Source organism: Episyrphus balteatus, chromosome 2 (assembly GCF_945859705.1).
Source record: "Episyrphus balteatus chromosome 2, idEpiBalt1.1, whole genome shotgun sequence".
Taxonomy (NCBI): domain Eukaryota; kingdom Metazoa; phylum Arthropoda; class Insecta; order Diptera; family Syrphidae; genus Episyrphus; species Episyrphus balteatus.
Window position 1 is genome coordinate 84,580,611 of NC_079135.1, and position 16,952 is coordinate 84,597,562.

Sequence of the window (16,952 nt, forward strand, 5' to 3'; positions counted from 1 at the left end):
AATCTTTAAATCGTCATATCTCGTTAACCGAGCGTCTAAACAGGTCAAAACTTGCAAAATTCAAAATTCTCTAAAAACAAAACTACAACTCCAAAACTTATAGAAAATACATTTTTGTGCTCTGTGAGTCGATATCCTTCGCATACAATTCAATTGGAGTTGAAAAATTCATGTTTGAAGAAAATGACATTTCAAAATCTTTAAATCGTCATATCTCGTTAACCGAGCGTCTAAACAGGTCAAAACTTGCAAAATTCAAAATTCTCTAAAAACAAAACTACAACTCCAAAACTTATAGAAAATACATTTTTGTGCTCTGTGAGTCGATATCCTTCGCATACAATTCAATTGGAGTTGAAAAATTCATTTTTGAAGAAAATGACATTTCAAAATCTTTAAATCGTCATATCTCGTTAACCGAGCGTCTAAACAGGTCAAAACTTGCAAAATTCAAAATTCTCTAAAAACAAAACTACATGTCCAAAACTTATAGAAAATACATTTTTGTGCTCTGTGAGTCGATATCCTTCGCATACAATTCAATTGGAGTTGAAAAATTCATGTTTGAAGAAAATGACATTTCAAAATCTTTAAATCGTCATATCTCGTTAACCGAGCGTCTAAACAGGTCAAAACTTGCAAAATTCAAAATTCTCTAAAAACAAAACTACAACTCCAAAACTAATAGAAAATACATTTTTGTGCTCTGTGAGTCGATATCCTTCGCATACAATTCAATTGGAGTTGAAAAATTCATTTTTGAAGAAAATGACATTTCAAAATCTTTAAATCGTCATATCTCGTTAACCGAGCGTCTAAACAGGTCAAAACTTGCAAAATTCAAAATTCTCTAAAAACAAAACTACAACTCCAAAACTAATAGAAAATACATTTTTGTGCTCTGTGAGTCGATATCCTTCGCATACAATTCAATTGGAGTTGAAAAATTCATTTTTGAAGAAAATGACATTTCAAAATCTTTAAATCGTCATATCTCGTTAACCGAGCGTCTAAACAGGTCAAAACTTGCAAAATTCAAAATTCTCTAAAAACAAAACTACAACTCCAAAACTTATAGAAAATACATTTTTGTGCTCTGTGAGTCGATATCCTTCGCATACAATTCAATTGGAGTTGAAAAATTCATGTTTGAAGAAAATGACATTTCAAAATCTTTAAATCGTCATATCTCGTTAACCGAGCGTCTAAACAGGTCAAAACTTGCAAAATTCAAAATTCTCTAAAAACAAAACTACAAGTCCAAAACTTATAGAAAATACATTTTTTGTGCTCTGTGAGTCGATATCCTTCGCATACAATTCAATTGGAGTTGAAAAATTCATTTTTGAAGAAAATGGCATTTCAAAATCTTTAAATCGTCATATCTCGTTAACCGAGCGTCTAAACAGGTCAAAACTTGCAAAATTCAAAATTCTCTAAAAACAAAACTACATGTCCAAAACTTATACAAAATACATTTTTGTGCTCTGTGAGTCGATATCCTTCGCATACAATTCAATTGGAGTTGAAAAATTCATTTTTGAAGAAAATGACATTTCAAAATCTTTAAATCGTCATATCTCGTTAACCGAGCGTCTAAACAGGTCAAAACTTGCAAAATTCAAAATTCTCTAAAAACAAAACTACAAGTCCAAAACTTATAGAAAATACATTTTTGTGCTCTGTGAGTCGATATCCTTCGCATACAATTCAATTGGAGTTGAAAAATTCATTTTTGAAGAAAATGACATTTCAAAATCTTTAAATCGTCATATCTCGTGAACCGAGCGTCTAAACAGGTCAAAACTTGCAAAATTCAAAATTCTCTAAAAACAAAACTACATGTCCAAAACTTATAGAAAATAATTTTTTGTGCTCTGTGAGTCGTTATCCTTCGCATACAATTCAATTATAGTTGAAAAATTCATTTTTGAAGAAAATGACATTTCAAAATCTTTAAATCGTCATATCTCGTTAACCGAGCGTCTAAACAGGTCAAAACTTGCAAAATTCAAAATTCTCTAAAAACAAAACTACAACTCCAAAACTTATAGAAAATACATTTTTGTGCTCTGTGAGTCGATATCCTTCGCATACAATTCAATTGGAGTTGAAAAATTCATGTTTGAAGAAAATGACATTTCAAAATCTTTAAATCGTCATATCTCGTTAACCGAGCGTCTAAACAGGTCAAAACTTGCAAAATTCAAAATTCTCTAAAAACAAAACTACAACTCCAAAACTTATAGAAAATACATTTTTGTGCTCTGTGAGTCGATATCCTTCGCATACAATTCAATTGGAGTTGAAAAATTCATGTTTGAAGAAAATGACATTTCAAAATCTTTAAATCGTCATATCTCGTTAACCGAGCGTCTAAACAGGTCAAAACTTGCAAAATTCAAAATTCTCTAAAAACAAAACTACAAGTCCAAAACTACAAGTCCAAAACTTATAGAAAATACATTTTTGTGCTCTGTGAGTCGATATCCTTCGCATACAATTCAATTGGAGTTGAAAAATTCATTTTTGAAGAAAATGACATTTCAAAATCTTTAAATCGTCATATCTCGTTAACCGAGCGTCTAAACAGGTCAAAACTTGCAAAATTCAAAATTCTCTAAAAACAAAACTACAACTCCAAAACTTATAGAAAATACATTTTTGTGCTCTGTGAGTCGATATCCTTCGCATACAATTCAATTGGAGTTGAAAAATTCATGTTTGAAGAAAATGACATTTCAAAATCTTTAAATCGTCATATCTCGTTAACCGAGCGTCTAAACAGGTCAAAACTTGCAAAATTCAAAATTCTCTAAAAACAAAACTACAAGTCCAAAACTTATAGAAAATACATTTTTGTGCTCTGTGAGTCGATATCCTTCGCATACAATTCAATTGGAGTTGAAAAATTCATTTTTGAAGAAAATGACATTTCAAAATCTTTAAATCGTCATATCTCGTTAACCGAGCGTCTAAACAGGTCAAAACTTGCAAAATTCAAAATTCTCTAAAAACAAAACTACAAGTCCAAAACTTATAGAAAATACATTTTTGTGCTCTGTGAGTCGATATCCTTCGCATACAATTCAATTGGAGTTGAAAAATTCATGTTTGAAGAAAATGACATTTCAAAATCTTTAAATCGTCATATCTCGTTAACCGAGCGTCTAAACAGGTCAAAACTTGCAAAATTCAAAATTCTCTAAAAACAAAACTACAAGTCCAAAACTTATAGAAAATACATTTTTGTGCTCTGTGAGTCGATATCCTTCGCATACAATTCAATTGGAGATGAAAAATTCATTTTTGAAGAAAATGACATTTCAAAATCTTTAAATCGTCATATCTCGTTAACCGAGCGTCTAAACAGGTCAAAACTTGCAAAATTCAAAATTCTCTAAAAACAAAACTACATGTCCTAAACTTATACAAAATACATTTTTGTGTTCTGTGAGTCGATATCCTTCGCATACAATTCAATTGGAGTTGAAAAATTCATTTTTGAAGAAAATGACATTTCAAAATCTTTAAATCGTCATATCTCGTGAACCGAGCGTCTAAACAGGTCAAAACTTGCAAAATTCAAAATTCTCTAAAAACAAAACTACATGTCCTAAACTTATACAAAATACATTTTTGTGTTCTGTGAGTCGATATCCTTCGCATACAATTCAATTGGAGTTGAAAAATTCATTTTTGAAGAAAATGACATTTCAAAATCTTTAAATCGTCATATCTCGTTAACCGAGCGTCTAAACAGGTCAAAACTTGCAAAATTCAAAATTCTCTAAAAACAAAACTACATGTCCTAAACTTATACAAAATACATTTTTGTGTTCTGTGAGTCGATATCCTTCGCATACAATTCAATTGGAGTTGAAAAATTCATTTTTGAAGAAAATGACATTTCAAAATCTTTAAATCGTCATATCTCGTTAACCGAGCGTCTAAACAGGTCAAAACTTGCAAAATTCAAAATTCTCTAAAAACAAAACTACAACTCCAAAACTTATAGAAAATACATTTTTGTGCTCTGTGAGTCGATATCCTTCGCATACAATTCAATTGGAGTTGAAAAATTCATTTTTGAAGAAAATGACATTTCAAAATCTTTAAATCGTCATATCTCGTTAACCGAGCGTCTAAACAGGTCAAAACTTGCAAAATTCAAAATTCTCTAAAAACAAAACTACATGTCCTAAACTTATAGAAAATACATTTTTGTGTTCTGTGAGTCGATATCCTTCGCATACAATTCAATTGGAGTTGAAAAATTCATTTTTGAAGAAAATGACATTTCAAAATCTTTAAATCGTCATATCTCGTTAACCGAGCGTCTAAACAGGTCAAAACTTGCAAAATTCAAAATTCTCTAAAAACAGAACTACAACTCCAAAACTTATAGAAAATACATTTTTGTGCTCTGTGAGTCGATATCCTTCGCATACAATTCAATTGGAGTTGAAAAATTCATTTTTGAAGAAAATGACATTTCAAAATCTTTAAATCGTCATATCTCGTTAACCGAGCGTCTAAACAGGTCAAAACTTGCAAAATTCAAAATTCTCTAAAAACAAAACTACATGTCCAAAACTTATAGAAAATACATTTTTGTGCTCTGTGAGTCGATATCCTTCGCATACAATTCAATTGGAGTTGAAAAATTCATTTTTGAAGAAAATGACATTTCAAAATCTTTAAATCGTCATATCTCGTTAACCGAGCGTCTAAACAGGTCAAAACTTGCAAAATTCAAAATTCTCTAAAAACAAAACTACAACTCCAAAACTTATAGAAAATACATTTTTGTGCTCTGTGAGTCGATATCCTTCGCATACAATTCAATTGGAGTTGAAAAATTCATTTTTGAAGAAAATGACATTTCAAAATCTTTAAATCGTCATATCTCGTTAACCGAACTTCTAAACAGGTCAAAACTTGCAAAATTCAAAATTCTCTAAAAACAAAACTACAACTCCAAAACTTATAGAAAATACATTTTTGTGCTCTGTGAGTCGATATCCTTCGCATACAATTCAATTGGAGTTGAAAAATTCATGTTTGAAGAAAATGACATTTCAAAATCTTTAAATCGTCATATCTCGTTAACCGAGCGTCTAAACAGGTCAAAACTTGCAAAATTCAAAATTCTCTAAAAACAAAACTACAAGTCCAAAACTTATAGAAAATACATTTTTGTGCTCTGTGAGTCGATATCCTTCGCATACAATTCAATTGGAGTTGAAAAATTCATTTTTGAAGAAAATGACATTTCAAAATCTTTAAATCGTCATATCTCGTTAACCGAGCGTCTAAACAGGTCAAAACTTGCAAAATTCAAAATTCTCTAAAAACAAAACTACAACTCCAAAACTTATAGAAAATACATTTTTGTGCTCTGTGAGTCGATATCCTTCGCATACAATTCAATTGGAGTTGAAAAATTCATTTTTGAAGAAAATGACATTTCAAAATCTTTAAATCGTCATATCTCGTTAACCGAGCGTCTAAACAGGTCAAAACTTGCAAAATTCAAAATTCTCTAAAAACAAAACTACAAGTCCAAAACTTATAGAAAATACATTTTTGTGCTCTGTGAGTCGATATCCTTCGCATACAATTCAATTGGAGTTGAAAAATTCATGTTTGAAGAAAATGACATTTCAAAATCTTTAAATCGTCATATCTCGTTAACCGAGCGTCTAAACAGGTCAAAACTTGCAAAATTCAAAATTCTCTAAAAACAAAACTACATGTCCAAAACTTATAGAAAATACATTTTTGTGCTCTGTGAGTCGATATCCTTCGCATACAATTCAATTGGAGTTGAAAAATTCATTTTTGAAGAAAATGACATTTCAAAATCTTTAAATCGTCATATCTCGTTAACCGAGCGTCTAAACAGGTCAAAACTTGCAAAATTCAAAATTCTCTAAAAACAAAACTACATGTCCAAAACTTATAGAAAATACATTTTTGTGCTCTGTGAGTCGATATCCTTCGCATACAATTCAATTGGAGTTGAAAAATTCATTTTTGAAGGAAATGACATTTCAAAATCTTTAAATCGTAATATCTCGTTAACCGAGCGTCTAAACAGGTCAAAACTTGCAAAATTCAAAATTCTCTAAAAACAAAACTACAACTCCAAAACTTATAGAAAATACATTTTTGTGCTCTGTGAGTCGATATCCTTCGCATACAATTCAATTGGAGTTGAAAAATTCATGTTTGAAGAAAATGACATTTCAAAATCTTTAAATCGTCATATCTCGTTAACCGAGCGTCTAAACAGGTCAAAACTTGCAAAATTCAAAATTCTCTAAAAACAAAACTACAACTCCAAAACTTATAGAAAATGTATTTTTGTGCTCTGTGAGTCGATATCCTTCGCATACAATTCAATTGGAGTTGAAAAATTCATTTTTGAAGAAAATGACATTTCAAAATCTTTAAATCGTCATATCTCGTTAACCGAGCGTCTAAACAGGTCAAAACTTGCAAAATTCAAAATTCTCTAAAAACAAAACTACATGTCCAAAACTTATAGAAAATACATTTTTGTGCTCTGTGAGTCGATATCCTTCGCATACAATTCAATTGGAGTTGAAAAATTCATTTTTGAAGAAAATGACATTTCAAAATCTTTAAATCGTCATATCTCGTTAACCGAGCGTCTAAACAGGTCAAAACTTGCAAAATTCAAAATTCTCTAAAAACAAAACTACAAGTCCAAAACTTATAGAAAATACATTTTTGTGCTCTGTGAGTCGATATCCTTCGCATACAATTCAATTGGAGTTGAAAAATTCATTTTTGAAGAAAATGACATTTCAAAATCTTTAAATCGTCATATCTCGTTAACCGAGCGTCTAAACAGGTCAAAACTTGCAAAATTCAAAATTCTCTAAAAACAAAACTACATGTCCAAAACTTATAGAAAATACATTTTTGTGCTCTGTGAGTCGATATCCTTCGCATACAATTCAATTGGAGTTGAAAAATTCATTTTTGAAGGAAATGACATTTCAAAATCTTTAAATCGTAATATCTCGTTAACCGAGCGTCTAAACAGGTCAAAACTTGCAAAATTCAAAATTCTCTAAAAACAAAACTACAACTCCAAAACTTATAGAAAATACATTTTTGTGCTCTGTGAGTCGATATCCTTCGCATACAATTCAATTGGAGTTGAAAAATTCATGTTTGAAGAAAATGACATTTCAAAATCTTTAAATCGTCATATCTCGTTAACCGAGCGTCTAAACAGGTCAAAACTTGCAAAATTCAAAATTCTCTAAAAACAAAACTACAACTCCAAAACTTATAGAAAATATATTTTTGTGCTCTGTGAGTCGATATCCTTCGCATACAATTCAATTGGAGTTGAAAAATTCATGTTTGAAGAAAATGACATTTCAAAATCTTTAAATCGTCATATCTCGTTAACCGAGCGTCTAAACAGGTCAAAACTTGCAAAATTCAAAATTCTCTAAAAACAAAACTACAAGTCCAAAACTTATAGAAAATACATTTTTGTGCTCTGTGAGTCGATATCCTTCGCATACAATTCAATTGGAGTTGAAAAATTCATTTTTGAAGAAAATGACATTTCAAAATCTTTAAATCGTCATATCTCGTTAACCGAGCGTCTAAACAGGTCAAAACTTGCAAAATTCAAAATTCTCTAAAAACAAAACTACAAGTCCAAAACTTATAGAAAATACATTTTTGTGCTCTGTGAGTCGATATCCTTCGCATACAATTCAATTGGAGTTGAAAAATTCATTTTTGAAGAAAATGACATTTCAAAATCTTTAAATCGTCATATCTCGTTAACCGAGCGTCTAAACAGGTCAAAACTTGCAAAATTCAAAATTCTCTAAAAACAAAACTACAAGTCCAAAACTTATAGAAAATACATTTTTGTGCTCTGTGAGTCGATATCCTTCGCATACAATTCAATTGGAGTTGAAAAATTCATTTTTGAAGAAAATGACATTTCAAAATCTTTAAATCGTCATATCTCGTTAACCGAGCGTCTAAACAGGTCAAAACTTGCAAAATTCAAAATTCTCTAAAAACAAAACTACATGTCCAAAACTTATAGAAAATACATTTTTGTGCTCTGTGAGTCGATATCCTTCGCATACAATTCAATTGGAGTTGAAAAATTCATTTTTGAAGAAAATGACATTTCAAAATCTTTAAATCGTCATATCTCGTTAACCGAACTTCTAAACAGGTCAAAACTTGCAAAATTCAAAATTCTCTAAAAACAAAACTACAACTCCAAAACTTATAGAAAATACATTTTTGTGCTCTGTGAGTCGATATCCTTCGCATACAATTCAATTGGAGTTGAAAAATTCATGTTTGAAGAAAATGACATTTCAAAATCTTTAAATCGTCATATCTCGTTAACCGAGCGTCTAAACAGGTCAAAACTTGCAAAATTCAAAATTCTCTAAAAACAAAACTACAAGTCCAAAACTTATAGAAAATACATTTTTGTGCTCTGTGAGTCGATATCCTTCGCATACAATTCAATTGGAGTTGAAAAATTCATTTTTGAAGAAAATGACATTTCAAAATCTTTAAATCGTCATATCTCGTTAACCGAGCGTCTAAACAGGTCAAAACTTGCAAAATTCAAAATTCTCTAAAAACAAAACTACAAGTCCAAAACTTATAGAAAATACATTTTTGTGCTCTGTGAGTCGATATCCTTCGCATACAATTCAATTGGAGTTGAAAAATTCATTTTTGAAGAAAATGACATTTCAAAATCTTTAAATCGTCATATCTCGTTAACCGAGCGTCTAAACAGGTCAAAACTTGCAAAATTCAAAATTCTCTAAAAACAAAACTACAAGTCCAAAACTTATAGAAAATACATTTTTGTGCTCTGTGAGTCGATATCCTTCGCATACAATTCAATTGGAGTTGAAAAATTCATTTTTGAAGAAAATGACATTTCAAAATCTTTAAATCGTCATATCTCGTTAACCGAGCTTCTAAACAGGTCAAAACTTGCAAAATTCAAAATTCTCTAAAAACAAAACTACATGTCCAAAACTTATAGAAAATACATTTTTGTGCTCTGTGAGTCGATATCCTTCGCATACAATTCAATTGGAGTTGAAAAATTCATTTTTGAAGAAAATGACATTTCAAAATCTTTAAATCGTCATATCTCGTTAACCGAACTTCTAAACAGGTCAAAACTTGCAAAATTCAAAATTCTCTAAAAACAAAACTACAACTCCAAAACTTATAGAAAATACATTTTTGTGCTCTGTGAGTCGATATCCTTCGCATACAATTCAATTGGAGTTGAAAAATTCATGTTTGAAGAAAATGACATTTCAAAATCTTTAAATCGTCATATCTCGTTAACCGAGCGTCTAAACAGGTCAAAACTTGCAAAATTCAAAATTCTCTAAAAACAAAACTACAAGTCCAAAACTTATAGAAAATACATTTTTGTGCTCTGTGAGTCGATATCCTTCGCATACAATTCAATTGGAGTTGAAAAATTCATTTTTGAAGAAAATGACATTTCAAAATCTTTAAATCGTCATATCTCGTTAACCGAGCGTCTAAACAGGTCAAAACTTGCAAAATTCAAAATTCTCTAAAAACAAAACTACAAGTCCAAAACTTATAGAAAATACATTTTTGTGCTCTGTGAGTCGATATCCTTCGCATACAATTCAATTGGAGTTGAAAAATTCATGTTTGAAGAAAATGACATTTCAAAATCTTTAAATCGTCATATCTCGTTAACCGAGCGTCTAAACAGGTCAAAACTTGCAAAATTCAAAATTCTCTAAAAACAAAACTACATGTCCAAAACTTATAGAAAATACATTTTTGTGCTCTGTGAGTCGATATCCTTCGCATACAATTCAATTGGAGTTGAAAAATTCATGTTTGAAGAAAATGACATTTCAAAATCTTTAAATCGTCATATCTCGTTAACCGAGCGTCTAAACAGGTCAAAACTTGCAAAATTCAAAATTCTCTAAAAACAAAACTACAAGTCCAAAACTTATAGAAAATACATTTTTGTGCTCTGTGAGTCGATATCCTTCGCATACAATTCAATTGGAGTTGAAAAATTCATTTTTGAAGAAAATGACATTTCAAAATCTTTAAATCGTCATATCTCGTTAACCGAGCGTCTAAACAGGTCAAAACTTGCAAAATTCAAAATTCTCTAAAAACAAAACTACAACTCCAAAACTTATAGAAAATACATTTTTGTGCTCTGTGAGTCGATATCCTTCGCATACAATTCAATTGGAGTTGAAAAATTCATTTTTGAAGAAAATGACATTTCAAAATCTTTAAATCGTCATATCTCGTTAACCGAGCGTCTAAACAGGTCAAAACTTGCAAAATTCAAAATTCTCTAAAAACAAAACTACAAGTCCAAAACTTATAGAAAATACATTTTTGTGCTCTGTGAGTCGATATCCTTCGCATACAATTCAATTGGAGTTGAAAAATTCATGTTTGAAGAAAATGACATTTCAAAATCTTTAAATCGTCATATCTCGTTAACCGAGCGTCTAAACAGGTCAAAACTTGCAAAATTCAAAATTCTCTAAAAACAAAACTACATGTCCAAAACTTATAGAAAATACATTTTTGTGCTCTGTGAGTCGATATCCTTCGCATACAATTCAATTGGAGTTGAAAAATTCATTTTTGAAGAAAATGACATTTCAAAATCTTTAAATCGTCATATCTCGTTAACCGAGCGTCTAAACAGGTCAAAACTTGCAAAATTCAAAATTCTCTAAAAACAAAACTACAACTCCAAAACTTATAGAAAATACATTTTTGTGCTCTGTGAGTCGATATCCTTCGCATACAATTCAATTGGAGTTGAAAAATTCATGTTTGAAGAAAATGACATTTCAAAATCTTTAAATCGTCATATCTCGTTAACCGAGCGTCTAAACAGGTCAAAACTTGCAAAATTCAAAATTCTCTAAAAACAAAACTACAACTCCAAAACTTATAGAAAATATATTTTTGTGCTCTGTGAGTCGATATCCTTCGCATACAATTCAATTGGAGTTGAAAAATTCATTTTTGAAGAAAATGACATTTCAAAATCTTTAAATCGTCATATCTCGTTAACCGAGCGTCTAAACAGGTCAAAACTTGCAAAATTCAAAATTCTACAAGTCCAAAACTACAAGTCCAAAACTTATAGAAAATACATTTTTGTGCTCTGTGAGTCGATATCCTTCGCATACAATTCAATTGGAGTTGAAAAATTCATTTTTGAAGAAAATGACATTTCAAAATCTTTCAATCGTCATATCTCGTTAACCGAGCGTCTAAACAGGTCAAAACTTGCAAAATTCAAAATTCTCTAAAAACAAAACTACAACTCCAAAACTTATAGAAAATACATTTTTGTGCTCTGTGAGTCGATATCCTTCGCATACAATTCAATTGGAGTTGAAAAATTAATTTTTGAAGAAAATGACATTTCAAAATCTTTAAATCGTCATATCTCGTTAACCGAGCGTCTAAACAGGTCAAAACTTGCAAAATTCAAAATTCTCTAAAAACAAAACTACAAGTCCAAAACTACAAGTCCAAAACTTATAGAAAATACATTTTTGTGCTCTGTGAGTCGATATCCTTCGCATACAATTCAATTGGAGTTGAAAAATTCATTTTTGAAGAAAATGACATTTCAAAATCTTTCAATCGTCATATCTCGTTAACCGAGCGTCTAAACAGGTCAAAACTTGCAAAATTCAAAATTCTCTAAAAACAAAACTACAACTCCAAAACTTATAGAAAATACATTTTTGTGCTCTGTGAGTCGATATCCTTCGCATACAATTCAATTGGAGTTGAAAAATTCATTTTTGAAGAAAATGACATTTCAAAATCTTTAAATCGTCATATCTCGTTAACCGAGCGTCTAAACAGGTCAAAACTTGCAAAATTCAAAATTCTACAAGTCCAAAACTACAAGTCCAAAACTTATAGAAAATACATTTTTGTGCTCTGTGAGTCGATATCCTTCGCATACAATTCAATTGGAGTTGAAAAATTCATTTTTGAAGAAAATGACATTTCAAAATCTTTCAATCGTCATATCTCGTTAACCGAGCGTCTAAACAGGTCAAAACTTGCAAAATTCAAAATTCTCTAAAAACAAAACTACAACTCCAAAACTTATAGAAAATACATTTTTGTGCTCTGTGAGTCGATATCCTTCGCATACAATTCAATTGGAGTTGAAAAATTAATTTTTGAAGAAAATGACATTTCAAAATCTTTAAATCGTCATATCTCGTTAACCGAGCGTCTAAACAGGTCAAAACTTGCAAAATTCAAAATTCTCTAAAAACAAAACTACAACTCCAAAACTTATAGAAAATACATTTTTGTGCTCTGTGAGTCGATATCCTTCGCATACAATTCAATTGGAGTTGAAAAATTCATTTTTGAAGAAAATGACATTTCAAAATCTTTAAATCGTCATATCTCGTTAACCGAGCGTCTAAACAGGTCAAAACTTGCAAAATTCAAAATTCTCTAAAAACAAAACTACAACTCCAAAACTTATAGAAAATACATTTTTGTGCTCTGTGAGTCGATATCCTTCGCATACAATTCAATTGGAGTTGAAAAATTCATTTTTGAAGAAAATGACATTTCAAAATCTTTAAATCGTCATATCTCGTTAACCGAGCGTCTAAACAGGTCAAAACTTGCAAAATTCAAAATTCTACAAGTCCAAAACTACAAGTCCAAAACTTATAGAAAATACATTTTTGTGCTCTGTGAGTCGATATCCTTCGCATACAATTCAATTGGAGTTGAAAAATTCATTTTTGAAGAAAATGACATTTCAAAATCTTTCAATCGTCATATCTCGTTAACCGAGCGTCTAAACAGGTCAAAACTTGCAAAATTCAAAATTCTCTAAAAACAAAACTACAACTCCAAAACTTATAGAAAATACATTTTTGTGCTCTGTGAGTCGATATCCTTCGCATACAATTCAATTGGAGTTGAAAAATTAATTTTTGAAGAAAATGACATTTCAAAATCTTTAAATCGTCATATCTCGTTAACCGAGCGTCTAAACAGGTCAAAACTTGCAAAATTCAAAATTCTCTAAAAACAAAACTACAACTCCAAAACTTATAGAAAATACATTTTTGTGCTCTGTGAGTCGATATCCTTCGCATACAATTCAATTGGAGTTGAAAAATTCATTTTTGAAGAAAATGACATTTCAAAATCTTTAAATCGTCATATCTCGTTAACCGAGCGTCTAAACAGGTCAAAACTTGCAAAATTCAAAATTCTACAAGTCCAAAACTACAAGTCCAAAACTTATAGAAAATACATTTTTGTGCTCTGTGAGTCGATATCCTTCGCATACAATTCAATTGGATTTGAAAAATTCATTTTTGAAGAAAATGACATTTCAAAATCTTTAAATCGTCATATCTCGTTAACCGAGCGTCTAAACAGGTCAAAACTTGCAAAATTCAAAATTCTCTAAAAACAAAACTACATGTCCAAAACTTATAGAAAATACATTTTTGTGCTCTGTGAGTCGATATCCTTCGCATACAATTCAATTGGAGTTGAAAAATTCATGTTTGAAGAAAATGACATTTCAAAATCTTTAAATCGTCATATCTCGTTTACCGAGCGTCTAAACAGGTCAAAACTTGCAAAATTCAAAATTCTCTAAAAACAAAACTACAAGTCCAAAACTTATAGAAAATACATTTTTGTGCTCTGTGAGTCGATATCCTTCGCATACAATTCAATTGGAGTTGAAAAATTCATGTTTGAAGAAAATGACATTTCAAAATCTTTAAATCGTCATATCTCGTTAACCGAGCGTCTAAACAGGTCAAAACTTGCAAAATTCAAAATTCTCTAAAAACAAAACTACAAGTCCAAAACTTATAGAAAATACATTTTTGTGCTCTGTGAGTCGATATCCTTCGCATACAATTCAATTGGAGTTGAAAAATTCATTTTTGAAGAAAATGACATTTCAAAATCTTTAAATCGTCATATCTCGTTAACCGAGCGTCTAAACAGGTCAAAACTTGCAAAATTCAAAATTCTCTAAAAACAAAACTACAACTCCAAAACTTATAGAAAACACATTTTTGTGCTCTGTGAGTCGATATCCTTCGCATACAATTCAATTGGAGTTGAAAAATTCATTTTTGAAGAAAATGACATTTCAAAATCTTTAAATCGTCATATCTCGTTAACCGAGCTTCTAAACAGGTCAAAACTTGCAAAATTCAAAATTCTCTAAAAACAAAACTACAACTCCAAAACTTATAGAAAATACATTTTTGTGCTCTGTGAGTCGATATCCTTCGCATACAATTCAATTGGAGTTGAAAAATTAATTTTTGAAGAAAATGACATTTCAAAATCTTTAAATCATCATATCTCGTTAACCGAGCGTCTAAACAGGTCAAAACTTGCAAAATTCAAAATTCTCTAAAAACAAAACTACATGTCCAAAACTTATAGAAAATACATTTTTGTGCTCTGTGAGTCGATATCCTTCGCATACAATTCAATTGGAGTTGAAAAATTCATTTTTGAAGAAAATGACATTTCAAAATCTTTAAATCGTCATATCTCGTTAACCGAGCGTCTAAACAGGTCAAAACTTGCAAAATTCAAAATTCTCTAAAAACAAAACTACAAGTCCAAAACTTATAGAAAATACATTTTTGTGCTCTGTGAGTCGATATCCTTCGCATACAATTCAATTGGAGTTGAAAAATTCATTTTTGAAGAAAATGACATTTCAAAATCTTTAAATCGTCATATCTCGTTAACCGAGCGTCTAAACAGGTCAAAACTTGCAAAATTCAAAATTCTCTAAAAACAAAACTACAACTCCAAAACTTATAGAAAATACATTTTTGTGCTCTGTGAGTCGATATCCTTCGCATACAATTCAATTGGAGTTGAAAAATTCATGTTTGAAGAAAATGACATTTCAAAATCTTTAAATCGTCATATCTCGTTAACCGAGCGTCTAAACAGGTCAAAACTTGCAAAATTCAAAATTCTCTAAAAACAAAACTCCAAGTCCAAAACTACAAGTCCAAAACTTATAGAAAATACATTTTTGTGCTCTGTGAGTCGATATCCTTCGCATACAATTCAATTGGAGTTGAAAAATTCATTTTTGAAGAAAATGACATTTCAAAATCTTTAAATCGTCATATCTCGTTAACCGAGCGTCTAAACAGGTCAAAACTTGCAAAATTCAAAATTCTCTAAAAACAAAACTACAAGTCCAAAACTTATAGAAAATACATTTTTGTGCTCTGTGAGTCGATATCCTTCGCATACAATTCAATTGGAGTTGAAAAATTCATGTTTGAAGAAAATGACATTTCAAAATCTTTAAATCGTCATATCTCGTTAACCGAGCGTCTAAACAGGTCAAAACTTGCAAAATTCAAAATTCTCTAAAAACAAAACTACAAGTCCAAAACTTATAGAAAATACATTTTTGTGCTCTGTGAGTCGATATCCTTCGCATACAATTCAATTGGAGTTGAAAAATTCATGTTTGAAGAAAATGACATTTCAAAATCTTTAAATCGTCATATCTCGTTAACCGAGCGTCTAAACAGGTCAAAACTTGCAAAATTCAAAATTCTCTAAAAACAAAACTACATGTCCAAAACTTATAGAAAATACATTTTTGTGCTCTGTGAGTCGATATCCTTCGCATACAATTCAATTGGAGTTGAAAAATTCATGTTTGAAGAAAATGACATTTCAAAATCTTTAAATCGTCATATCTCGTTAACCGAGCGTCTAAACAGGTCAAAACTTGCAAAATTCAAAATTCTCTAAAAACAAAACTACATGTCCAAAACTTATAGAAAATACATTTTTGTGCTCTGTGAGTCGATATCCTTCGCATACAATTCAATTGGAGTTGAAAAATTCATTTTTGAAGAAAATGACATTTCAAAATCTTTAAATCGTCATATCTCGTTAACCGAGCGTCTAAACAGGTCAAAACTTGCAAAATTCAAAATTCTCTAAAAACAAAACTACAAGTCCAAAACTTATAGAAAATACATTTTTGTGCTCTGTGAGTCGATATCCTTCGCATACAATTCAATTGGAGTTGAAAAATTCATTTTTGAAGAAAATGACATTTCAAAATCTTTAAATCGTCATATCTCGTTAACCGAGCGTCTAAACAGGTCAAAACTTGCAAAATTCAAAATTCTCTAAAAACAAAACTACATGTCCAAAACTTATAGAAAATACATTTTTCTGCTCTGTGAGTCGATATCCTTCGCATACAATTCAATTGGAGTTGAAAAATTAATTTTTGAAGAAAATGACATTTCAAAATCTTTAAATCGTCATATCTCGTTAACCGAGCGTCTAAACAGGTCAAAACTTGCAAAATTCAAAATTCTCTAAAAACAAAACTACAAGTCCAAAACTTATAGAAAATACATTTTTGTGCTCTGTGAGTCGATATCCTTCGCATACAATTCAATTGGAGTTGAAAAATTCATTTTTGAAGAAAATGACATTTCAAAATCTTTAAATCGTCATATCTCGTTAACCGAGCGTCTAAACAGGTCAAAACTTGCAAAATTCAAAATTCTCTAAAAACAAAACTACAAGTCCAAAACTTATAGAAAATACATTTTTGTGCTCTGTGAGTCGATATCCTTCGCATACAATTCAATTGGAGTTGAAAAATTCATTTTTGAAGAAAATGACATTTCAAAATCTTTAAATCGTCATATCTCGTTAACCGAGCGTCTAAACAGGTCAAAACTTGCAAAATTCAAAATTCTCTAAAAACAAAACTACAACTCCAAAACTTATAGAAAATACATTTTTGTGCTCTGTGAGTCGATACCCTT